The 27,908-nt window shown below is 38.2% G+C and overlaps 1 protein-coding gene and 1 long non-coding RNA gene across 3 annotated transcripts in view; one reads left to right on the top strand and one right to left on the bottom strand.

The window, feature by feature from the left end:
• Positions 1–27,908, top strand: part of FHL5 (four and a half LIM domains 5) — a 53,271-nt gene that overhangs the window by 5,264 nt on the left and 20,099 nt on the right. The gene's annotated exons all lie outside the window — the stretch shown is intronic.
• The window catches only part of LOC147365974 (uncharacterized), a 193,182-nt gene continuing 172,022 nt past the window's right edge, over positions 6,749–27,908 (bottom strand). Inside the window, exon 3 of the long non-coding RNA XR_015133097.1 lies at positions 6,749–6,811. This is a non-coding gene — a long non-coding RNA (uncharacterized LOC147365974). The remainder of the gene's footprint in view (positions 6,812–27,908) is intronic.

The raw sequence follows: 27,908 nt of genomic DNA, 5'->3' as shown, positions 1-27,908 counted from the left end.
TGGACCATACTTTTCATGCTAGATTGGCTGGAGCTCAAGTCTCTGTTGTATTCCTCACTAAATCTGATAACTTAGAAGAGTCACTTAGTGTGCACACGTGTGTGTGTGTGTGTGTGTGTGTGTGTGTGTGTGTTATTGTCCTTGTATATGAAATGAAGATCATGACAGTATAAAATTTTCTTAGGTTTAAAATGAGGAATAAATGTGTTATATTAAAATTACAACAGTGTCTGGCACAGAATAAGTATTAAGCACAAGTTAGTTTTCTTACTAGTTAAGACTGAACTGGAGAAGGAAATGGCAACCCACTCCAGTATTCTTGCCTAGAAAATCCCATGGACAGAGCAATCTGGAGGACTACAGTTCATGGAGTTGCAAAGAATTGGACACGACTGAGCAACTGAGCCCTGAGCACAAGACCCTGAATAACTTAGCCTCTATAGTCTTCTCCAAAACAGTTTTTACTGTTGCACTGACGGGCACACCCAGGCATGCACACATGTGCGCACACACACACATAACACACACATAACACACTCTACTTCTCAGTCACAGCAAATGACCTTCAGCAAAGTAGGAATTGAGCAAATGCCTCTTTTCTGCCAGGCCTCCATGGGCACTTCTCCACAGAGCTCTCTGCCCACAGACCTAACTCACCTTAGTCATATCCAGGTGCTCCTTTCTCTGGAAAGAACTTACAGACCACCCTCTACCCAAATCTATGTTTGGTACCACTTCTTCATATTCTCAAACTGCCAATGTACCCTCTTGGGCTCACATTATAGTCTCATTTATTTCTCTTCTATAAGACTGTACGCTTCATTAGAGCAAGGGACTACGGCAATTACTGCTGAATTTCTAGCATTCTACACTCTGTTGCAAGTTTCTGATGATCAGTAAGAAAGAATGCATTTTATAGACACATTTTCAAAGACCATAAAATGAGACATGGAGACAGGGAACAAAGATTTAAGATCTGATGTAATAGAATGAGCTTCTCTGCAAATGCTGCCTCTGGGTTGCACTGTTAACCCACTGGAAAGGGGTGGGGGGAGTTTTAAATTCATTAAATAAATATGCAAGGCTAAAAAGTCAGTGCAAGAGTGATACTGTGATACAGAGGAAAGAGTCAAAGCTTTGAAGTCTGGTCCATGTTAAGTCCTCTGTGAACTTGAGCAAATTAGTTCACCTCAATTCCTTAAATGGAATAAAAATACCCATCTTGTAGAATTTTGTTTTAGAACTATGCTACTCGTCAATTCTGCTTATACAATTCTGCTGCTCCTGGACCTTAAGATTTTCCTTTGCTTATTCATTTTGCCAGAGCAGAATTATCAATGGACCTTGAGTTTTATTTTGCAGTAGACCATTTGGATGTATCAGGTTCTCCCCTCTCATTATTTAAGAATACACTTTAGGTTTTATTTTCAATTTAATTGCAATGAGAACATGCACTGTAGACGATGGGGAAATCAGCTTCTGGGATTCTTGCTTTCCAGCTTGATTCTGTTCTCTTTAAAGATCTTTTATATTTAATTATTCTTGCTGACAATTTAAGTAAAATGCCATTATCATGCAATTCCTAATACTTTTTAAAAGTCTATTAATAGCTATCCTGGTCAAGGTATCAAACAATTTATCATTTTCCTGACAGAGTCAAAAAGTCACGTTCATTCCTTCATGTATTCACTTTCATTCAAGTAAAGTCAGTATAGTATTAATATCTATAAAAATATTGGTCAAGGTTATCATGAATCTCTCCACTGTGCTGATAACCATTTCATGGGTGAACAAGGAGATGCCTATGATAAATTTTGACCAAGGCTTCTCAGTATAGAACAATGCTTTGACTTTATGTAAAAATTTTTTCTTCACATTAAATTCAGCATTTCTTTAGCAGTTCACAGATGTAATTTGCATGCAGGGAGAAAAAATGCATCTGACACCAAGCTATCATGTCACCTAAATGAAGTTGTAAAAATTATTTCTGGCCTTGTAATTACAATCATTCTATTAATTTGATGCCTTAAACATTTCTACACTTACACTATTACAGAAGATTCTAATCACTGAGTTTTTTTTTTTATAAAATGTATTACTACAATCTAATTTTGTTCAATATTTTTCCTTATTTTCAAAGTGTATATTATGCATTGTACAATTTAAAAAGTAGTGAACAGTAAAAAATCTTTTTAAAAATCTGTAACATTAATCAATAATTTTAACATTTGAGTATATTTTCTTCTAAACTTGTTTTCTACTCTTCAAAAATATTTATGTGGTCAAGATCACATTGATTATTTAATTCCTACTTTTTTTCCATTTAAAGCAATATTAGGAGCATTTTGCCATGTCATTAAGTAATTTTCCAAATACCATATTAATAATTTCTAGTGTTATTTTAATACTCTTGCCTGGAAAATCCCATGGAAGGAGGAGCCTGGAAGGCTGCAGTCCATGGGGTCACTGAGGGTCGGACACAACTGAGCGACTTCACTTTCACTTTTTACTTTCATGTATTGGAGAAGGACATGGCAACCCACTCCAGTGTTCTTGCCTGGAGAATCCCAGGGACGGGGGAGCCTGGTAGGTTGCCGTCTATGGGGTCACACAGAGTCGGACACGACTGAAGTGACTTAGCAGCAGTAGCAGCAGCAGTGTTATTTTAAAAGTCATTTAGTAAATAATTTTATATTTTTTAAGCAGTGTGCAGAAGTTCTTTTCAAACTCTCCAGGTTCGATGCATGATACTGGATGCTTGGGGCTGGTGCACTGGGACGACCCAGAGGGATGGTATGGGGAGGGAGGAGGGAGGAGGGTTCGGGATGGGGAACGCATGTATACCTGTGGCAGATTCATTTCGATATTTGGCAAAACTAATACAATATTGAAAAGTTTAAAAATAAAATAAAATTTTAAAAAAATCTACAAAAAAAATTAAAAAACACTCAACAAAATATAACAAAAAAACACAAAATGTATTTTATGTTTTCTGTAAATGGAAAAGACAGTAAATATTTTAGATTTCAAAAACTATTCAACTCTGCAGTGAGAGTGCAAAAGTAGCTACAGACTGTAAATGAAAGAGGCTGTGTTTCAATAAAACTTTATAGACCCTGAAAATTGAATGTCATGTAATTTCACGTATCAAAAAAGTTATCCTTCTTTTGATTTTCTTTGATCACTTAAAAATGCAAAAGCTATGTTTAGGCCTCAAGCCATGAAAACACAGATTGTGGCTGGATTTTTGTTCTTGAGATGGAGTTGGCAACCTGAACTCAGCAGCCTAATACCAAGAACCTTGGCTTCAGCAAGTTTGAAAAAGTTCCATGAACACAAAAATGTGAATATATTCTTAAGGAGAGGTAAATAATTTTTATTAGGTGCTAAGATATTCTTTTGAAAGGATCAAATATTGTCTTTATTTAAGTAAAGTAGTATTTATTTATCTTTTTTTTTTTTTCAAAAAAATTTTTTTTAAACTTTACAATATTGTATTGGTTTTGCCAAATATCAAAATGAATCCACCACAGGTATACATGTGTTCCCCATTCTGAACCCTCCTCCCTCCTCCCTCCCCATACCCTCCCTCTGGGTCGTCCCAGTGCACCAGCCCCAAGCATCCAGTATCGTGCATCGAACCTGGACTGGTGACTCGTTTCATACATGATATTATACATGTTTCAACGTCATTCTCCCAAATCTTCCCACCCTCTCCCTCTCCCACAGAGTTCATAAGACTGTTCTATACATCAGTGTCTCTTTTGCTGTCTTGTATACAGGGTTATTGTTACCATCTTTCTAAATTCCATATATATACGTTAGTATACTGTATTGGTGTTTTTCTTTCTGGCTTACTTCACTCTGTATAATAGACTCCAGTTTCATCCACCTCATTAGAACTGATTCAAATGTATTTTTTTAATGGCTGAATAATACTCCATTCTTTAGCTAAAAATGTTTAAAAATTACTGCTGTAGATAATAGACCCAAAAGCACTTTGTAAACCACATGTGTGTGTTAGTCGCTCAGTCGTGTCCAACTCTTTGTGACCCTATGCACTGTAGCCCTCCAGGTTCCTCTGTCCATGGGATTTCCCAGGCAAGAATACTGGAGTGGGTTGCCATTCCCTTCTCCAGGAGATCTTCCCAACCCAGGGATCAAACCTGGGTCTCCCGTATTGTGGGCAGATTCTTTACTGTCTGAGCCACCAGGGAAGCCCTTGTAAACCACAAATCATTATTAAAATATCTATTAGTACTTTGCTTATGATACTTTTCATTCAGACACCAAGTGATCTGAAAAAAATTGATTAATGAAAATAAATGTAGGCATTATCAGAATTCAATCTGAAAAACTGATACTCAAAATTCAAAAATCTTATAAACTGTAATCTAAAGAGGGACTAGATAACAAGTTAAATTACTAAAGACATTTAAAATAGAATTAATGGTTATTCTAATCGAGGTAATTAAAATATTTATTGTTTTTTGACTGAGTCAAGAGCTTAGAAACACTATTCATTCCTTCACTTAGTTTTTGTTAAGTTTTAAACTACAAAGTTAAAATAATCAGAGAATCCTAATTTACCATTCTGATTAATAAAAACTAGCCTGTGTATGGAGAAGGCAATAGCAACCCACTCCAGTACTCTTGCCTGGAAAATCCCATGGATGGAGGAGCCTGGTAGGCTGCAGTGCATGGGGTTGCTAGGAGTTGGACGTGACTGAGCAACTTCACTTTCACTTTTCACTTTTCACTTTCATGCATTGGAGAAGGAAACGGCAACCCACTCCAGTGTTCTTGCCTGGAGAATCCCAGGGACGGGGAAGCCTGGTGGTCTGCCGTCTATGGGGTTGCACAGAGTCGGACACGACTAAAGTGACTTAGCAGCAGCAGCGTGTGTGTGTGTGTGTGTGTGTGTGTGTGTGTGTGTGTGTGTGTGTGTGTATTCTGTCTTTTCTCCTCTCCTGCCACATGCATATGCACACAGCACAACAAAAGGACTTAGGAATAAAGCCACCTTTATTGGAATGTATGTATGGATTTTAAAGTCCCACTTACTCATGAACCTCTCCTTTCAGAGTTCTAGGACAATTGTGAAATAGATACAGTGTCATATATGAATCAATTTATCATCAATGTTTTTATTGTTAAGGCTGGGTTGGAAAACAGAGCTATTCCCTGAGACTGTGCCTCCCAGCCTGAACTGAGCTTATTTGCAGAGAGGTAGAGAACTTGGACTCAGTGCTCCTTCCTATGGCTGGGTGACTGCAGTGGGCTCCCTCCAGAAGAGCAGAGTTTAGGGCTATGCCTTGGCAAATCCCACTGGAGGGAAGTGGGAGATACTTGAGTGGGGTCCTTTGCCCAGTTGCTTCTCAGTTAAGTGTCTCCCCAGGTAGAACAGAATCAGCAAGTGAAGGGACAAACATTTCACCTCCAAAACTTTCCAAAGACAAATTCCTTTACATGGCCAGTATAGAAATCTGAGAGAAATGAGAGATTCCTTAATATGATTTTTAATTCAAAAAATATTCCTGCTTCTTTGTATAAATGTAAGCTCTGCCAGAATTCCAATAAGGATGATGCTATTAAAGTGTTGCACTCAATATGTCAGTAAATCTAGAAGACTCAGCAGTGGCCACAGGACTGGAAACGGTCAAGCCTCATCCCAATTCCCGAGAGAGTACTAAAGAATGTTCAAACCATAGGACAGTTGTACTCATCTCCCATGCTAGTAAGGTCATGCTTCAAATCTTGCATGCTAGGCTTCAGCATTACTCAAACCAAGAACTTCTAGATGTCCAAGTTAGGTTTAGAAAACGAAGAGGAACCAGAGATCAAATTGCCAACATTTGCTGGATCATAGAGAAAGAAAGGGAATTTCAGAAAAACATCTACCTGTTTCATCAACTACACTAAAGCCTTTGACTGTGTGGATCATAACAAACCATGGAAAGCTCTTAAAGAGATGGGAATACCAGACCACCTTATCTGTCTTCTGAGAAAGCTGCATGCGGGTCAAGAAGCAAGTTAGAATGTTGTATGGAAAAACTGGTTCAGGATTGAGAAAGGAGTATGACAGGGCTGTCTGCTGTCATTCGGCTTATACCTATATGCTAAGCACATCATGAGAAATGCTGGGCAGGATGAGTTACAAGCTGGAATCAAGACAGGTGCAAGAAACATCAACAACCTCAGATATGTGGATGATACCACTCTAAAGGCAGAAAGTGAAGAGGAACTAAAGAGCCTCTTGATGAGGGTGAAGGAGGAGAGTGAAAAAACTGGCTTAAAACTAAATGTTAAAAAACTAAGATCATGTCATCTGGCCCCATTCAGTTCAGTTCAGTTCAGTTCAGTCGTACTTCAGAAAGAGGAAAAGGTGGAAGTAGTGACAGATTTCCTCTTCTTGGGCTCCAACATCACTGTGGGTGATGACTGTAGCCATTAAATCAAAAGACAATTGCTTCTTGGCAGGAAAGTTATGACAAACCCAGACAGTGTGGTGAAAAGCAGAGACATTACTCTGCTGACAAAGGTCCATATAGTCAAGGCTGTGGTCTTCCCAATAGCTATGTATTGGTGTGAGAGCTGGACTGTAAAGAATGCTGAGAGCCAAAGAATTGATACCTTCAAACTCCGGTGTTGAGAAGACTCCTGAGAGTCCCTTGGACTGCAAGGAGATCAAGGCAATCAATCTTAAGGGAAATCAACTCTGAATACTCCTTGGAAGGACTGATGCTGAAGCTGAAGCGCCAGCACTTTGGTCACCTGATGCCAACAGCTGACATTGGAAAAGTCCTTGATGCTGGGAAAGATTGAGGGCAGAAGGAGAAGAGGGCGTTAGAGGTTGAGATGACTGGATGGCTTCACTGATGCAATGAACAGGAACTTGGGCAAACTTCAGGAGATGGTGAGGGACAGGGAGGCCTGGCCTACAGCAAGCAGTCCATGGGGTTGCAAAGAGTCAGACACAACTTGGCGACTGAACAACAGTAACAATTGTAATTTTAGTTTAGTATAAATTTAAGTCATCAATGTAAATTGTTGAGATGCCAAATAAGAGAGATTTTCAGTTGAAGGTATATGTCCCAGGCCTGCTTAACAGTATGGTCTTCAGTTGACCAAGAAGAAAACAGTAGGCTAAAATTATTCATAGCGATGTGTAGCTGAGTTTTGAAAGTTCTGACGTGTAACAGTAAGTGCACCTATCCAGGTATGGACCACCCTCCAAGTGTGGTCCCTCTACAGCTGTAGCAATGATCTCTGGCCTAGTCCATACCCCCACCTACTGCCTCCCTCACAGCTGTGTGGAGTCCTTGCTGCTTCTCCCCACCTTTACTTAAAGACTCGCTTTTATTCCACCTTCAAGCTACAGATCTAAACATGCACATGGGTGCCCAGTTGTGTCCGACTCTTTGCAACCCCATGAACTGTAGCCTGCCAGGCTCCTCTGTCCATTGGATTCTCCAGGCAAGAATACTGAAATAGATTGTCATTTCCTCCTCCAGGGAATTTTCCCTACCCAGGGATGGAAACTGCATCTCCTGCATTGGAAGGCAGATTCTTTACCACTGAATTACAGCTCTGGAAGAAGCTTTAACTGACATTTTCTAGAAACTTCCTAATTCCAGGGCATCCTGTGCCTACATCCAAGTATTTCCAGATGCCCTCTCCTTTCTCCTCTCACTCCCTCTCATCCACAACATTTAGTGAGTGACCAGCACGTGTTGATAATATGCTAGACATGGGCTAGTTTGGGGCCAACATAGCATCTGTCCTGCCTGAAGCTCCGCTGAGCAGGAAGGACAATTAACTAGGGCTGTGGTGCACAGTGTTTTGCTGACATACAGAGAGCCGTGGAGTTTTAGAGCCAGGACTCTGGTCTGGTGGCAGAGGGATGGAGTAAAGTGCTTATTTGTAAGTCTCTCCCATGCCAGAGTAGAAGTTTTTCACAAGGAGAGACCCCGTTTTACCTTCACTGCCAAGCACTATGTTAGGCACTCAAGAGCTCTTTGTGAAAACTATAGAAATAAAGTTCACCGTGTTCAGAGAACCGTTTGATGTTGTTGGGTTTAAAACTGAAGAAATCAGGTCAACGCAGATGCCAGAGTCTGAAAGGTCTGAAACTCTATGCTAAAGAACTTAGACCAGGGATAGGTCACAGAGAGCAATGTGATTCAAAGACAGCCATTTAAAGACTCTGGCTCAGTCTGATTTCTAAAGTGGGAGGGGAGTGGCAGTTTGACCCTAAATAGTTAAGATCCTATGGCCAAAGCTTCAGCTTTCTTCCTGCATTCATTCAACACATACTTAGGCCAGGCTCTCTTTCAGGTGCCAGGGACACAGCCTGAACAAGGCAGAGGGCTCTGCTACGGCTAGTGTGACAGGTTGGCAGGCCTTAAAAATTCACACATAGAGTGAGGCCTGGGGTGAAAATGAAAATAAAATCATAACCAGTACTTGTCAACTAATACTGTGAACATTTGGTTTCCAAAGGAATGACAACAGGTTTCCCCTTTGCTTTATACACAGAATTAGCACAAGCAACCTGAGATCCACACACTGTATTGCCAAAGCTGTAACCCACAAGTGCTGAGTGAAGGTGTGACTACTTTGGGTCCAATCATTTTCCTTCGACAGATACCAAGAACTGACTCTGGTTAAATCTCTGAGACTGAGAACAGATAAAAATTAAAGCTGATTTTAAAGATTACCCTATAACTATTTCAGTGGCCACCCACTCCATCACCAACAAATTTGAAACTGTCAAGAGAGTAGCTTGTAATTACTGATTAGTGTTATCAACAAAGTATAGGATATAACCCTGCCTTGTATCTTTTTAAATCACATTCTGGGTAGGAAGATTATTTTGCTTCAGGTATAAATACTAGGAAAATTAGTTAGCCTTAATCTCCACTCCTCCTCCAACCCAAACCTAAACTCCCTCTTCATGGCACATAAACTCACACATACATACACACAAACACACACACCACACATGCACACACATCATTACCTCAATTTTTTAGGTGAGGATGTGGAAGATAAAGCTTTTCTTCCCAACTGCACTGTTAATCAGTAATAACTATAACAAAGGGCTTCTCTGGTAGCTCAGAAGCTAAATAATCTGCCTACAGTGTGGGAGATCTAGGTTTGATCCCTGGGTCACGAAGAGCCCCTGGAGGAGGGCATGGCAACCCACTCCAGTATTCTTGCCTGGGAAAATCCCATGGACAGATGAACCTGACTGGCTATAGTCCATGGGGATGCAAAGAGTCAGACATGCTGAGCAACTAACACACACAACTATAGCAAAAACCAATAGAAATTGAATTGTCTCGAATGTTCGGGGGAACATGTACTTGCTTTTGAGGCTAATGACATGGTTTTGTACAGCTAGTGGCAGCCTGCCTTCAGGCATGTAATGATCGTCTCTCTTCATGCATGTGAGGCTGTAACCTGGACACAGTGAAAAGGTAGAGTGCCAGATACAGATAGTGCCAGCACTAAAGAGCCTCTTGATGAAAGTGAAAGAGGAGAGTGAAAAAGCTGGCTTAAGACTAAACATTCAGAAAACTAAGATCATGGTATCTGGTCCCACCACCTCATGGCAAACAGATGGGGAAACAGTGGAAACAGTGACAGACTTTATTTTCTTGGGCTCTAACATCACTGCAGATGGTGACTGCAGCCATGAAATTAAAAGACACTTGCCCCTTAGAAGAAAAGCTATGACAAACCTACACAGCATACTAAAAAGCAGAGACATTACTTTATCAAAAGTGTTTCATCTACTCAAAGCTATAGTTTTTCCAGTAGTCACGTAAGGATGTGAGAGTTGGACTATAAAGAAAGCTGAGTGCCAAAGAATTGATGCTTTTGAACTGTGGTGTTGGAGAAGACTCCTGAGAGTCCCTTGGTCTGCAAGGAGATCAAACCAGTCAATCCTAAAGGAAATCAGTCCTGAATTCATTAGAAGGACTGATGCTAACGCTCCAATACTTTGGCCACCTGATGCTAAGATCTGACTCATTAGAAAAGACTCTGATGCTGGGAAAGATTGAAGGCAGGAGAAAGGGATGACAGAGGATGAGATGGTTGGATGGCATCATCGATTCAATGGACATGAGTTTGAGCAAGCTCCGAGAGTTGGTGATGGACAGGGAAGCCTGGGGTGCTGCAGTCCATGGGGTCGCAAAGAGTTGGACGTGACTGAGCAACTGAACTGAAGTGAACTTCACCTCTTCTCTTTTTTAAAAAAATCACAGCAGTAACCAAAGCTGTCATTTCACACAAAGTTTTTGCCTGTGTTTGTATGAAAACAGCCATAGCAAATGGCTTCTATAATGAGCCTGGAGATCTGAATTCTGGATGAAGTTTTTTCAGTGACCACTCTGTAAGCTTAAAAAAAGTCAATTTGCCTTCCTGGACTTCAGTTTTTCTCACATGATAGATGAGAGGAATAAAGTAGAGAATTTCAAAAATCCCTCTCAGCTCCTAGATCTAGTGGTACTGTGAAATGGGCTGAAATCAGAAGCATTTTTTAAAGAGAACAAAAAATATCAAAATGACTGCAGTACTAGACGCTTTCTCTCTAAATATCTTATTGTATCTATAGGGGATTCCTTTCTCCAAGTTTCTCTATAAATCTTCTACGTCTCCACATCTTCCTTCCTTTTTTCTCTATCTTTCCTCATCCTTGTCGTAATGACTGAGATTTAATTATTTTAGTAAACTATTGAAGTAAAGATTGGCTGGTTGTACAACTAATATATTGGAAAGTGGAAGTCAATTCTTTCTCTTTCTTTTAGAGAAATGAGATCATGCAGAGCAAAGTTGAGAGACTATTTGTGAAATTACCAAAACGGTGGTACATGTAAGACTCTTTAAATGGGTCACAAACTGGCATTAAATTTTGGCTGATTTTAAAGAAAATCTCATTTCTATTTAACAATTTGGTCCTAAAGTTCAATCTTTACTAACTAGTAATTTAGTCTGAATTTTATTAAAATTTGTTTTGATTAGCAATGTGGGTATTTCCTTTTAAGTATTTACAAAATTTTATTTGGAAGATACATTCCATTTTTCCAGAAAAAATACTAGATCTATAAACATCCTCTTTGGAGTTTAGTTTCTATCCCTGTAAAATAAGGAGCTAAAATTCATCTATCTCTTCTAGTCCTTATGTTCTATCATCAAAAACAAGTGACTTAAGTAAGTTTAGTCTTTTGATTTGTGTTAAGATTTCATTTAGTTTTTAAAATAGGTCATTTGGTACAAAATTCAAAAGGTACAAAAGACTATATACAAGCAGAAAATAAATCTCACTACCTTCCCATTCTCTTCATCACTGTTTTGAGTTTCTTCAAGAGTGACTAGGTATTTTTAAGTTAAATGTTGATTAATGAGAAGGTAAGCTTTTTTTGATCAGTACCAAATGTTATAGCACTATTAGGATAACAAATTATATATATTCTTAAAATTTTCTACCTACCATTAATTCCTATATATTTCAGCAAGGTTTAGTTTTCCATAACTCATAATGGTTTTAAGGTATTTTGATATATATTATCTAATTTGCTTCAAAGCACCATCTATGGGTATGATTTACAATATTCTACCTTATAAGGCAGAACACAAATGTCATATTTTTCTGCCATATATGTATTTAGATGCTGCCAAAATGCCAAATGGGATGATTAGAGTAGTTTTATAAACTGGTTCTTTGACTTGTCCATGCAAAGGTCATGAAAATGATCAACTGAGAGTTAAGAATTTCGAGAGTGAGTGGAAATTGTGTTCCTATGAAAAGGGGCACTTATGCCTTACGGTCAGCCCTCAGTGGCGGACTCCTGGGATTGCCACCCTCACCCATGGTCTGTGAAGGACCAAGGAGAATCCCTACTAGAGGTTCACAGGAATATAAAGGCAGCAGTGACTATTACTGTTGAAAACAGAATTAAAAGGTCCAAAGAGACATCTACTCCAAACCTGTATCCACCTATTAAACTGTTGGTAGACTTGCAAAGACAAGACGTTTGCTACCCTCTGACTTGCCCTACCAGTTCAGAGGAAAAGAAAGAGTATCCAGTGTCTCCTCCTTAGAAATTAAGGGAAGATAGTTTATACCTGGCATGCTTCTAGTCTCTAGAGATTCATAAGGATGCCTTCCAACAGAATATTCAAAACGGGAGGTACTTCAGCTTATTTTCTTGATCTTGAGTCATCATCACTTTCAGTAAAAAGTGACTGTAAGTTTTATCTGAGACACTTTAAAAGATCATCCAGTAAGTGCTGGACACTTTCAGGCTCCATGTGGAGTGCAGAAATGAGTAAGATAAAGATACAAAGTTAAGTGGGTCTCTGGAAGCACTACTAAGAACAAAACTAGTGAAGGTGATGGAATTCCAGCTGAGCTAATTCAAATCGTAAAAGATGATGCCGATAAACTGCTGCACTCAATATGCCAGCAATCGGGCAAACTCAGCAGTGGCCACAGGACTGGAAAGGATCAGTGTTCATTTCAATCCCAAAGAAGGGCAATGCCAAAGAATGTTCAAACTACTGTACGATTGTGCCTCGTTTCACATGCTAGCAAGGTTATGCTCAAAATCCTTCAAGCTAGCCTTCAGCAGTACATGAATTGAGAACTTCCAGATGTACAAGCTGTGCTTAGAAAAGGCAGAGGAACCAGAAATAAAATTGTTGACATTCATTGGTTATAGAGAAAGCAAGGGAATTCCACAGAAATGTCTAATTCTATTTACTATGCTAAAGCCTTTGACTGTGTGAATCACAACAAACTGTGGGAAATTCTTAAAAAGATGGGAATGCCAGACCATCTCACCTGCCTGAGAAATCCGTGTGCAAGTCAAGAAGCAACAGTCAGAACTGGCCATGGAACAACAGACTGGTTCCAAATTGGAAAAAGTGTACATCAAGGTGTATATTGTCACCTGCTTATTTAACTTATATGAGGAGTACATCATGTGAAATGCCAGGCTGCATGAATCACTAAGCTGGAATCAAGATTGCCAGAAGAAATATCAACAACTTCAGATATGCCACCCTAGTGGCAGAAAGTGAAGAGGAAGTAAAGAGCCTCTTGATGAAGGTTAAAGAGGAAAGTGAAATGGTTTAAAACTCAATATTCAAAAGTATTCAAAAAAAACTAAGATCATGGCATCTGTCCCATCACTTCATGGCAAATACAAGGGGAGAAAGTGAAAACAGTAACATATTTTCTTTTCTTTGGCTCCAAAATCATTGCGGACAGTACTGTAGCCATGAAATTCAAAGACACTTGCTCCTTGGAAGGAAAGCTATGACAAGCCTAGATGGCATATTAAAAATCAGAGACATCACATTGCCAACAAAGGTCCATCTAATCAAAGCTATGGTTTTTCCAATAGTCATGTATGGATGTGAGAGCTGGACCATAAAGAAGGCTGAGCTTCTTTGACGCTTTCAAATTGTGATGCTACAGAAGACTCTTGAGAGTCCCTTAGACTGCAAGAAGATAAAACCAGTCAATTCTAAAGGAAATCAACCCTGAGTATTCATTGGAAGGACTGATGTTGAAGCTCCAATACTTTGGCCAGCTGATGTGAAGAACTGACTCATTGGAAAAGACCTCAGTGCTGGGAAAGAGTGAAAGCAAAAGGAGAAAGGGGCGACAGAAGATGAGATGGTTAGATAACATCACCAACTTGATGGGCATGAATTTGAGCAAACTCTGGGAGACAGTGAAGGACAGGGAAACCTGGCGTGCTGCAGTCCATGGGGTAGCAAAGAGTCAGATATGACTCAGTGACTGAACAAGAACAAAGATACAGTGCTTGCCCTCGGTGAGCCCACATTATGGTCATAAGGAGTACAATGACCTCCTCCTCCTCCTCCATCATTTACAATAGGAGTTAGAATATAAAAATCATCTAAGAGAAACACAACTTGTAAATGTAACTCATGTACTTTACATATACATTATAATGTAAATTCATATATCTTAAAATGCAAAAATGTCTGCAGCTTTAAGTTAATACTTGAAATAGAACTTGTTGATAGATTCTATTTCAGAAGGCCCAGAAAAGAGCTCCTCTTCCATCATTATGTTTTATGAATTAGAAGAAGGTCATAAACCAAAAGAATCTATAATACACATTAATGCCAGGATACATAAAAACCAGTATATTATATGGTTAGACTTGTCTTATTCTCAGAAAAGAACTGTGTGGTTGATTGTGAACTCTTACTTAGTGCCCTCAGTTAAATGACTGAAAGTTCTTCTTAATTTGTTTAACTGGAGTTGTCATTTTTAAGCCGTTTTTTGACTTAGAAAACTACTTTATAGGGTCTATTAGATAAAGGATACATTTATCATTTTATATTGGCCACTTTCCAAATAAAGCATACTCTTCACTTCATTGGAGAGTTTCTAATATTATTTTTCATCAGAATAGAAGTGGTTTCTCATATTTTAAAACATATTTATTGGAAGAAAAATCACGGAAAGCATTTTTTGCTCGATTCTTCTATATTCTGAGTAGCATTACTTTTAGGTTTTCATGATTACATGGAGTTAAGATGCATTGACCAGACTGTTGTGATTAGAGCACTCAGCTCATCTTTCCTAAATTTCTGGGTCCATGGTTATTACCCTAACCTGCTCTCAAGCCACTGTGTAAAGTGAATATGCTTATCATCTTCTTAAGGTGAATTAATTGAGAAGGATAGAGTTTTCTCATTACTAATTATGGAAGGAAATTAGAGTTTATTTTAAAACACCAAGAAATGAAAAGAGCTGTTTTGGTTTTATAGCGATCAAATCACAGTGTCTTTATAACACATGACATAGAACTCAAAAATTGAAGGAAAAAAGGTACAAAAGACATTGCATTTCCTGTCTGATGAAGCACATTCCACTAGGCCATAGAAAAATTCTCCTGTGATCTTGTAAATTCAAATACCTGGCCCTGTAAGGAATTCAGCTGACTAGCATGTGTTAGAGATTCAGTCCTTCTAGAGTAGACTTAGTTTCTACAGTGGCAGGTCACACTTCTTGCTAAATATACTTGTATTTCTCAACAGATGCAAGAAGCAGCAGGTAGAAACAGTGTTAAGTAGACAAATCAATGAGTTCCCTCCCCAATGCTGAGAAAACTACTCCGGCTCAGATGGGGTTTCCCTGGTGGTGGTAGAGGTAAAGAATGCCCTGCCAGTGCAGGAGACATGAAAGATGTGGGTTCAGTCCTTGGGGCAGGAAGATCCCCTGGAGCAGGAACTGCCAACCACTCCAGTATTTTTGCCTGGAAAATCCCAGGGACAGAAGAGTCTGACCAGCGATGGTCCATGGGGTCTCAAAGAGTCAGACATGACTGAAGCAACTTAGCACAGCATGGCACACAGAGCTCAGATACTGACAGTAGATGGTGAGCATGAAGAAGATGACCTCAAACAGAAAAGAAGACCAACCAAAGCAAAACAAAACAGAACCAAAAAACTATCACAACTACTATCTTCAGTATTCCATACAGTACTTGAATTTTTCAAAAAGCTTAGAAATGGGTAAAGGAAATATTCTCTAATATTTACATCAGATCTGGAGTTATGTTTTGATTAGAATCCACTTCCAGGAAATGAGGTTGATTTGGGGGATTCACAGGCAGGAAATACCCTGCCACTACCATGTGCAGACTCGATGTGAAACACATTTACATAAACTACCACATTTAGTTCAGTCCTTGTATATACCGGGATTCCCTGGTGGCTCAGAGGTTAAAGCATCTGCCTGTAATGCGGGAGATCTGGGTTCTATCCCTGGGTTGGGAAGATCCCCTGGAGAAGGAAATGGCAACCCACTCCAGTACTCTTGCCTGGAGAATCCCATGGACGGAGGAGCCTGGTGGGCTACAGTCCACGGAGTTGCAAAGAGTCGGACACAACTGAGCGAATAGTCTAGTCTTGTATATACCAAACCCCAGCACTAAATGAGAACTCAAGACTTTGAGGAGATCCTCAGGGAACCTAGGAACAGTATTTGCTCTTCCAGAACAACTTTCACAGAAATAACAGCAAGTTGACAGGGAGTAGAAGGGAAGACAACCTATACCTATTGAAATGATAGTGGTTCCTTCAGGATAAAAACTGAGACAAGCCTAATGATGGATTTAAAAGCAGAAATTTGGTATTTCAATAGGCAGAGGCCTAGATAATGCAGTTTCACCTTAAAAGTGGTATTCTTTATGTCTTGAAATTTTTCTTATATCCCAGTGAGGAAAAGACTCAAGGATGGTATTAAAATCATGTATTTTTAAGAGCCCTACTTTTTCTATTTTGTAAAGAATATAACATTTGATAAAATATGGTTATTCTTACATAGTACCATGAACTACATTTTACCTCTGTGTCAGTAATAGCTGCCATAACTACATGATTTTGAAAGTAATCCCTCTAAGAATACAAAGCAGTTGTTTTCTTTGTTAGTATCCACAGAACAAATTAACCAGATGGAAAGCTCTTGTCAGCTGTTTTGTTTCATGGGAGAGCAGTGGCATCAGCTCTCAGGAGAATTCTCATTTGACCTCTCTACACAAAACATTCAGCTTCCAACAAACTGAGCTTGTGAATACACCCCTAGAGACTAATATCAAACATTCCACCACAATTCTATGATGCTTGTTTTAGGTTATTTTTGATTAATGGCCTGAAGTTATGGCTTTAGTTATTTTTAAAATTGTTTGTTGAGTTTTCAAAAGTAGTGTTTGAGGGGTTATGAAAATAGCCTCCTTCTTCAAAATGGGAGCTACAGTTATAATTGCACATTTTCCATCAAGTCGAGTATACCTACAGCCAACTCACTCATGCCTTTTCCATCCCAACCTCACTTGATACTTCAGTGGGACCATATGCTGCTAATGATGTTCTCATTTCATAGTTAAGGAAAGTAAGTGCCAGAAAGATTAGATTGTTTCCAGCACTCATTTCTATGCTAGGGCTAAAGCAACTACTGCAACAAACTATAGCCTCTGCATTCCAACCCAGTATTCTCTGTATATTATGTGTTGGGTTATAAGGAAAAACCAGATAATAAAGTATACACAGGTCTACTCAACTCCACCATCAGAAGTAGGAAAAGAAACAAAGGAACAACCTAAGAGTATAATTTTATTAGTTATTCTAACTCCTTAGTATTTTCAAATCTGAGAATTTAAATTTTTCTACTGTCCAGTTCAGTCGCTCAGTTGTGTCTGACTCTTTGCGACCCCATGGACTGCAGCACACCAGGCTTCCCTGTCCATCACCAACTCCTGGAACTTGCTCAAACTCATGTCCATCGAGTCGGTGATGCCATCCAACCATCTCATCCTCTGTCATCCCCTTCTCTTCCTGCCTTCAATCTTTCCCAACATCAGGGTCTTTTCCAGTGAGTCAGTTCTTCGCACGAGGTGGCCAAAGGATTGGAGTTTCAGCTTCAGCATCAGTCCTTCCAATGAATATTCAGGACTGATCTCCTTTAGGATGGACTGGTTGGATCTCCTTGCTGTCCAAGCAACTCTCAAGAGTTTTCAGCACCACAGTTCAAAAGCATCAATTCTTCGGCACTCAGCCTTCTCTGTAGTCCAACTCTCACATCCATACATGACTACTGGAAAAACCATAGCTTTGACTAGATGGACCTTTGTTGGCAAAGTAATGTCTCTGCTTTTTAAAACACTGTCTAGGTTTGTCTATGACAAACCTTCAAAGGAATAAGTGTCTTTTAATTTCATGGCTACAGTCACCATCTGCAGTGATTTTGGAGCCCCCCAAAATAAAGTTTCTACTGTAAAACATCTGCCCTAGTTTACACAGACTGTGAAGGATATATTTCTTCATATATCCCACTTAACTCCACCCAAGTTCTGTCAAATTCAGTCACTCAGATAACACTTCAGTGTAACAATACTTCAGCTAACATCACAGATTTCAGAAGACAATGACCTTGGAATCTTGGTAAAGACATGATTTGTCTCTGAAAATCATATTCACAGGCTGGTGCAGCTTCCAACAGAAAACTGAAGTATCTGATCATAACAGTTCCAAAACTGTTAATGGAAGCTTACTGGTACCCACAGTTTAGAGAGGAAACCCTTTACTAATATCAATAGATTAGCCACCTTCTGCTGTTTCCTTGATATCTTCCTCAGCTGGGATTTAAAGGGCATTCTAGCTGACTTCTTCAAAGAAAGTAAAAGGGCCCTCCTTGCCATAGACAAGAAGCTTCCTTGGAGCTTCACCTTCTGTTCCCTAATCTCTATCTCAGTCCTTGGATATATTTGCCAAAGATATAATAGATATGAATTAATTTACTATTGAAGTCAACATATGCAAATTCTTAACTTTTTTATTCTTGAACCTTTATCTTTTATGCTGTTGATAGAATCCTCTATGTTTTCATTAGGACTTGTCTTGGACTCCAAGCTCATGGGAAATAGGAAGTTTTCCATTCATTCATTTCTTCAGTCATAAAGCATGTGCTGAAGCCCTGCTGTGCTCAGACATGAGACACACAGAAGCAGGCATCATCCCTCCCTTGAGGAGCTTAGAAGTGAGAAAGACACACAATACAAATGTGGTGAAAACCCACATATGTATGAACTAATGAGAGCAACTTCTGTGTCCTCAGAGATCTGAGAAAGCTACAGAGAAGGATTTTTAGCTGGACCTTGAACCATGAGGAGGTGGACAGGGTAGGGGCTGAGAAGGAGAAGATCATTGAAGATAGAAGAAAAGTCATGTGTGAAGGCTCAAAGGTATAAAAAGACATAGTGCATTTGAAGAATAGGGAGTCACGCATGCATACTAAGTCGCTTTAGTCGTGTCCAACTTTTTGTGACCCTATGAACTGTATTCCGCCAGGCTTTTCTGTCCAAGTGATTCTTCAGGAAAGAAGAATGGAGTGGGTTGCCATGCTGTCCTTCAGGGGATCTTCCCAACCCAGGGATCGAACCCAAGGCTCTCATGTCTCCCGCATTGGCAGGCAGGTTCTTTACCCCTGGGTCATTGGAAATGGCTAAAGCATAGGTGAAGGGTTGGGGTGTGTGTGTGTAGTGTGTGATGTGCAGTGTGTGTATGTGTGTACCACATGGCCCAAGGTTAGGGAAGGGATAAAGAGACAGTGAGAAAAGTAGACAAAGTAGTAAATGGTCTCTATGCTAAGTAATGGACTTGGTTTTATAGTCAAAGAAGTTGTCATGTTTTTCTCCAGAGAAAGGAGATGACCATGAGTCTGAGAAAGAATTTTCTTGAGCATTGTGATGTTCTAGAATTCCCAGGGAAACTGATCTTATTTAGAGAGCAAAAGTCATCTAGTAGAAATGTGCTTGGTTCCACTCAATAGAATGAGAAAATTTTAATAATATCTTCAATTCTATGTAAGCCACTATTGTCCATCAGAGATATAAGGGGCGGGGGGTGGGGGGCATACACAATGATTTAAGGAATGCTTCTGAAGTGGAATCCATAAGATATGGTATGGCTTCCCTGATGGCTCAGTGATAAAGAATCCGCCTACCAATGCAGGAGATGCAGGTTAGATCTATGGGTCAGATGCAGGTTGGAGAAGGAAATGGCAACCCACTCTAACATTCTTGCCTGGAAAAATCCTGTAGACAGAGGAGCCTGGCAGATTACAGTCCCTGGGGTCACAAAAGAATCAGACATGACTTAGCAACTAAACACCACCACCACAATAAAGATATGTGGTGGGGAACAGGCAGGGAGGGAGGAGAGAGTAACTGAAACAAGTGCATTGGCAGACAAGCTGCCATGGTTATACATGTATCACCATGGTTTCTGTAACTCGTTATAGAGCACAGAAAAATATACTTCGCTCAATGAGGCTTCCAAAATGCTCTGTACTGACCATCAGCCCACTACCTGCCCTCAGAGCAACAATTCAAATTAAAATACTAAATGGGGAAATTAAGCCCAGGTAAATTCATCTCAGTTCAAATTAAGATTCTTCATCCACTTTTAGTCTTCATCCAAGCTCTATATATCAATCACACGTTTCAAAGACTTCAGTGTTTTGAACTAACATTTTTCAAGATCATTTTAATATTCCTTATGCCCTTTGGATTTAAATTCTTTCAACTTCTTTCCTAAAGAAAAGCAGAAACAGATCTACTTTACAGAATCAGTGAAAGACTGGAATGGGCAATTGAAGCAGTCATGCAGCACTCCCAGATGAGCAGAGATGTATTAGCACAGGCTGAGTAAGGCTACTATGAATAACCAGATGAAGATTAAGCCAGAAAGTCCAGCAAACTTTGAATTAAAAAACAGTGCACTTTGTGGATGAATCTAGAATCTGTCATACAGACTATAGTAAGAAAGAGAAAAAACAAATATCATATATTAATGTATATATATGGAATCTAGAGAAATGGTGCTGATGAACCTATTTTCAGGGCAAGGGTAGAGAAGAGACATAGGCATAGATAACACAGTGGGGAAGGAGAGGGTGTGACGAACTGAGAAAGTGGCATTGCTATATGTGCACTACCAGCCCCCTTGGTGGCTCAGATGGTAAAGAATCCGCCTGCAATGCAGGAGACCAGGGTTTGATCCCTGGGTTGGGAAGATCCCCTGGAGAAGAGAATGGCAACCCACTCCAGTGTCATTGCCTGCAGAATCACGTGGACAGAGGAGTCTGGCAGGCTACAGTCCATGGGGTCACCAAGAGTTACACACGATTGAGAGACTAAAACTAACACATTTCAACTTCACCATAAAAAATAAAAGCCCTCTCTTTTGAAGTTTGTAATCTCTAACAGGAAAGCAATAAGACAAAGCTCATGTCTGATTGCCAAGTAATAAGATGAATCTCGTGCACACTGGAACCACGTTTCGGCTTTGCATATTCATGGTAAATGAGTACTGAGAGAGAGAAAACTTTGTCTCTGTCTCCTCCCTTTTGCATCTAAATGGTCCCTCCCAACTCAGTAGGGGGCCATGGTGATTTGATGACCACTTTGTACATGCTTATTTGGTCTATGTATTCCTAGCAAACTTTATGTAAAATATCAGTACAGCATTTGGATGTATAATCCTCTGTCTTGAAAATGTATATAACTGCGTATTAGACTTGTAACAAGTGGGACATTCCTCAGAGTTTCTGACAGTTTATCTCCTAGGTTATCATTCTCAGGTTGGCTTAAATACAGTTTCGTTTTTCTTCTTGAAAAATACATAAATTAAATAAAATGATCACCCTGAGCAACTGCCCTTTGAATCAGCCCTCAACTATCCTCATATCTTCCCTGTTTGGACAATAAATTCTATAAGCACCATTAGCATGCAAAAATATCCTCAAGATATTGCCACATGCATCTGGATTACTTCTCTGTCGACAAAAAGAATGGTTTAATATATTATAATACTTCTGCACATTTACCACCCCTTTTTTAACTATTAAAAATGAAACAGATATATATAAAAGAATATTTCTGTTATATGCAAAGTATAAGAAATAATTTTGCTTAAAGAAATCAAGTATTTTCTATATATTTGAAACCCTGACACTTCCCAATTCCAATCTAACTCCAGAAGTTAATCTTAAACTGAATCCTGATTTTTGTGTTTATCATCTCTGCTTTAACAGCCTTAATAATATTTTTTATGTTTAATAACATAATATATATTTATTATAATTCCAAATAATCAACTTGGGCTGCTTTTTAACTTTATAAAAATGCAATCCTGGTGTATGTACTATTTTATAACTTGTTTCACTCAATATTGTGAAGTTCATCTGTATTAAGGAGGGCACCTGTAATTCATCTGTGTTTACTGCTGTATAGCAGGTGCTATATGACCATACATCTATTAATACTTATTTATCCACTTTTCCTTTGATAGATTTTCAGAGTTTCCTGCTGTTAGGGCTACTGTAAACTGCGCCATGAGCATTCTCCCAGGTGATCCCTGCAAGGTTTATGATTCACACACTTAGGCAAGAAATCACTGAGTCATTTGAAAGGCACATGTTCACCTTTACAATACAATGAAAAATTGCTTTTCAAAGTAGTTTTGTCCATCCATATTTGAGTTTTATTTCAGTGTGTGAGTTCTCATTGCTCCTTATTCTCACTAACATTTCGTATTTTCAGAATCGATAGTTTTTTCTGACCTTGTGAGTATAAATTATCTCATCATTTGCTGAACAGGTCAGTTCAAATTTCACTGAGTAGATTGAGCTTCCTTTAAAATATTTTAGAAAGAATTTTTGCTTATGTATTTTGCCTATTTTTCTATTGGTTTACCTTTAATTCTTATTGATTCATGAGAATGTTTTATATATCCTGCATTGTAATTCTTTGTCGGTTATATATGTGGCAAATATCATCCAATAATCTGTTATTCTGTGGCTTGTCCTTTCAATATTAATAGTACCCTTCAGTGAGAAATTTTTAAAAGTATCAATCTTTTTGTTTGTAGCTTGTGCTTTTGCATCTTTCTGAAAAACTTTCCCTAACCTGATCATAGAAATTTACTACTGTATTTTAAGCTTTTCTTTTATGTTGATGATAGAACTGTTTTCAATATGGTGTAAGGTAGGACCCAATTTAGTTTTTTGACATGTGAATAACCAGATACTTCAGTACCATTTATTGAATACTTTTTCTTTTACTGAACTATTACTGTATGTGTGTAAATGTTTGATCTGATTTTCTATTACATTGCACAGATCTTCTGGTTTATCCAGTTCTAGTACTTTGCCTTAACTTCTTTAAGTTTTGGCTTTCATGACAAGCCCTCCTACTATCAAAATTTTTAGATATATTGTACTACATTTAATACAAGTATAATTTTTATTATTTTAAAACCTTTTAAACATTGTATTCCTGGGGTATAGAAATTCTGTGAGATTTATATATTGGTTTTGTATCAAAGAACTTGCTAAACTCTCTTTCAGTGACTGTTAATGAGACTGAACACAAGTTCATGTTTATCAGTTATTTGAATATCCTCTTTGGTACAGTATCTATTTGAGCTTTTCTCTCCTTTATTGGATTGTCTAGGTTTTTTTCTAATTGATTTGTAGAATTTTTATGTGTTCTGGATATGACTCTTTAGTTGATTCTTGCATTGAATACCTTCTCTGACACTTTGGCTGTCATTTTCACTCTCTCTGTGTCTTTTGAAAAATTTGTTGCTGTTCAGTCACTAAGTCGTGTCTGACTCTTTGGGACCCCATGGACCGTAGCCCACCAGGTTCCTTTGTCCATGGGGTTTTCTTGGCAAGAATTCTGGAGTGGGTTGCCATTTCCTTCTCCAGAGCATCTTCCCAGACCAGGAATTGAACTCACATCTCCTGATTTGGCATGTGGATTCTTTACCACTGAGCCACCAAGAAAGCCCTTTGAAAAATAGTGGTTCTTAATTTTAATGTAGTCTAATTTATTAAAATTCCCCTATTTGGCTGTTACTCTTTCCACCTTGTTTACGAACTCTTTCCTTGTTACAAGTTAATGAAAACATTTTCCTATATATTTTGAAAGGGCTCAAAGACGAATAATACCATCACAAAAGTAAATTTTGAAGTCCATCAACATAGTATATCTTTATACTTCTTTGAGTTTTATGTTCCTTCAAAGTAGTCTATGTAGAGGTTTCCCACATTCTTATTAGATTAAAATGTAATTGAAGGTCTTTTAATTATATCATAAATTATATATTTTTAAAATTTTCATTTTCTCTGTGTTGCTGTAGGAATACAATTGATTTTTATACATTTCACCCAGCAACGGATAACTCCCTTGTAAATTCTAATAATATAGAATTACTTAGATATTTTTCGCACAAAAATCAGTTACCAGTAAATGAGAGTGTATTTGCTCCTTTTCAATTCTTATATTTTTTCTCATCTTAGCGCATAAACTATAACTTTCAGTATAAAACTGAACAGAAATATAATCAAGGACATTCTTTTCCTTTTTCTGATCTCAGTAAAAACTACCAACATTTGCCAGTAAGAATAATATTTGCTGTATTTTTTACTGCATTGAGAAAATTCCTCTAATCTTAGTTTGCTAAGCTTTTAATAGTGAATTGAAGTAAAATTTTTTATCGAATGTCTTTTTGCATCTGCTAAGAATATGGGAAGCTAAGAATATGGCTTTCTGTTTTATTTGGTAAATGTGGTAAAATACAATGATTCTTTTAATTTTAAACTAAAACTCCATTCCTGGGATAAACTCAATTTATCATATTAACTTTTTCATATATCACTGGATTCAGTTAGTTACTATCTGTGCTAACTTTCTTGTAATTACTGCATATTTTATTATTAGTAGTATGATTGGCCTAAATATTTTTTCTCATAATGTTTTTAGATTTTGGTATCAAAGTTTTGGGCTTCCCTGGTAGCTCAGTGGTTTAAAAAAAAAAAAAAAAAAACCTGCCTGTCAATGCAGGAGATGGGAGTTCAATCCCTAAGTTGGGAAAATCCCTCAGAGAAGGAAATGGCAACCCATTCTAGTATTCTTGCCTGAGAAATCCCATGGACAGAGGAACCTGGTGGGCCAGAGTCCATGGGGTCACAAGAGAGTCAGATGACTTAGTGACTGAGACAACATCATCAAAATTTTAATGGGTTCAAAATTAAATGGATCATGTTTTTTGTTTTTAATTATTTGGTATAGTGTGCTAATATTATTGCTATTTCTTCCTAAAAGCTTAGTTAAATCCACTGGAGAAGCCATGTGAACTTGTATTTTACCTTGTATGTAGACTTTTAATTTCAAAGTAAGTTTCTCTAATTGTTACCAACCAGTTGAAATTTTATATTTCTTCTTGTTCACTTTTAATGTTTTACTTATCTTAGAAGTTTCCCATTTTGCCTAAATTTTCAAATTCTTTAAAGTTGTTCTATGTTAATATTTATTCAGATTCATCTACGTATTTATAATTTTGGTTGTTTTTCACCATCTATCTCTGAGCTTCAGTCAGAGCTCAGTATTCTTCTCCATGAAATATACTGTTAAGTATTTAATAAGGATGTGCTATTGATATATTCAGTTTCTGATTGTCTGAAAAAAGTCTTTTTTCAGACTATCAAAAGTCTATCAAAAGATAGACTTCTAGGTAAGCTCCCATTTTTTTCCCAGCCATTTTATTTTTCCATCATCTACCTTCCATTTTTTCTGTTGAGAAGTAGGTAACTTCTCAATTTATTGTTACTCTGAAAAGTAATATTTTTGACCTATTTTTAAGATCTTATTTTTCTTCAGTTTTTAATAGCTTTATCCAGAGAAGCCTACATTGTGTGTCTTCAGTCTGGGTGAGGTTCATAGTTTTTGCTTTGTTTTTTAAATTTGTAATGTGATGAATTTGTTAGCTTTAATAGATTGGCCATTATTTCCTCAACAAAAATTCTCCCTCATATTCCCACCAAAATATATAAAACAACTCCTTTTACATGGAGATAATAATATTTTTAATATAAATTTATTTATTTTAATTGGAGGCTAATTGCTTTACAATATTGTATTGGTTTTGCCATACATCAACATGAGATAATAATATTATTTGTAGATTAAATGGAATATTGAAAAATAGACTCCTAATCAGTTTCCTGTCTGTGGTGTATCTACCTTCCAATCCTGTCACTATTCCTAGATTAATTTTCACAGATCTCAGTTCAAAACACTTCACTCATCTATTCTCAATCATCAATGATTGTACCTTTTCTATACAAAAAGTAAGCTCATCTCTAATTTGAAGCTTAAGCCACTAATGATCTTACCCAGGCTACCTTTTCAAACTTGTCCTCCAATTTGTACCTTCTCATGGCCTACCAACCACTTCAAATAACTTACTTGCTGTTTTCCATTCAGACCTCACATATAGAGTCTAAACACCTTTCCTCCTAATTATGTTGGTCAGTCTCAATGCCCTTCCCCACATCTTCAGGAAAGGAGAGGTTTATGCAGGCTCAGATCCTGGGCTTCACTTTCTGACAGGTGGAGGTTTAAATCCTAGATTCAGCATTTTCAAGTGGTCTTGGCCTCTCTAAGCTTTGGTTTTTTTCACCTGCCAAATGGGAACCACAACAGTGGACCCATCCTACAGGACTGTTGTGAGGATTAATAGAGAATCTGCATAAAGTGGTTAACACAGTACTTGGCTCTCAAGAAACGCACAGAAACATTAGCTCTCATTGTTAGTATCTGAACAGTCCCTCCAAGGGTGGCAGAGGCTGCTCTCTGCCCACTTCAGTACCCAGTCTGCCCTGTAATCCAAAGGTCAGAAACTTGCTGCTGCCACCAGTACCACTGCCACGACTGTCTCTCACAGCCCCAAACCAAGCCCCTGGCCCCTGGAAAACCTGAGTCCAAGCATTCTGAGTGGTGGAAACCACACACCACTCTATGACTCAGCCCGCCAGCAGCAACAGCAGCCAGAACACGTCCTTCACTTCGCTTCCGCCTGCCCGTGTACACACCTGTTTGGAGTTAACAGCTAAATTTTCATCCTGAATATTAGCTGTAAGAGGTTCCAGGAGAAATCTCAAGCTGCCTGACCTCTCCAACCAGGAGGAGGATAGAACCAAGTTGGGAGAACAAATCCATAATACCTACCACACGATCCATTCAAATGCCATTTTCTCTAAGTTGTTTCTGAATTTTTCCAAGCTAAAAGTAATCCCTTTCCTCTTCTTAACTGGGGCTTTTTTATTCTCACTGGACTTTAGAACTTCCTGGGAGCTTAAAGATACTTGTTCTCCTTCCCTACCCCGCAAGAAATTCTGATTTCATTGGTTTAGGATACAGGTGCACTTTGGGGGAAATTTTAAAAATTCTAATATGCATCGTGTTTAGAACCATTGCTCTAAATTATTATGAATTTTCATTTCTCCTTATCACTTCCAAATTTTTGTTTAGTTATAAAATGTCCTTCCTCTTTCTACTAGATTATAAGCTCTCTGAGGATAGAATTTGAGTCGTCTATTTTTACATCCTTCACTGACTTCTAGGTGATTACTTTGCAAATAAAAAAGGTTTACCTATTTATATAATGAATGAGTGAATGGTGTGTGATGCCCTGAAAACACAAGCATGTTAAAGATGACCTGCATGGCCTCAAGTCCCTGCCTTTCTCCTGCTTGATGTTCTCTGAAGTACACTTCTTGTGAATTTATTAATTCTGTTCAGCATAATAAAAATATAAGTGAGTATATTGCTCACAGCATTTGACTTCTAATCATTAACTCACCATATAACATTACTTGACACAAAATTATTCCTAGTTTTAAAAATAACATGTATCCAACAGCATTCTCACTCATGAAAGCTATGACCTTAGACTCACATCCTTTTAGGGAAAAATCTAAAATCTAAAGCAGAGAATTGGAAGAAGAAAGCCAAGTCCATCCATGACATTGAACTTCTGAGCTATTTATCTTCATAGGTTTTTAGATGTATCAGTGTATCTCTAAATCAGTCTCCTAAAACCTCAGGATACAGTGATAAAAATTCTGTAGTTAAAGTGTTGTGTAACTGAGGAATGACTTTGAAAGAAGTTTGACAAGAATATATCTAATCTTATCCCATTGAAAAGCTTGACATGAGTGTCTAATTGATATTGATACTAACATTTCTAAGTTTATGCCTAGAAAAGTTAAATGCTATCCAATTGGGATCCACTATTAAGATTTCCTATGACTCATAAATCAGCTCTGCTCAAGGATTTTAAATATTTGGAAGCAAACATTTTTAAATATCTTTGCCAAATTAACCCTCAGATGGGGGCTCCTGAGATAAGAATCACATGGTCCCTATCCCCTTTCCTACAGTTTTACCTGTTAGAAAATGATTGAAAACAAGCCATTTGGTCTGTTCTTGTGGGTTATGACCAAC

This window comes from Bos grunniens, chromosome 9 (genome assembly GCF_055505025.1).
Source record: "Bos grunniens cultivar Pamir isolate PY7600 chromosome 9, Bosgru_T2T1.0, whole genome shotgun sequence".
Classification (NCBI taxonomy): Eukaryota; Metazoa; Chordata; class Mammalia; order Artiodactyla; family Bovidae; genus Bos; species Bos grunniens.
Note: the sequence above shows the minus strand (reverse complement) of the source record. Positions and strands in the feature narration are given on the sequence as shown.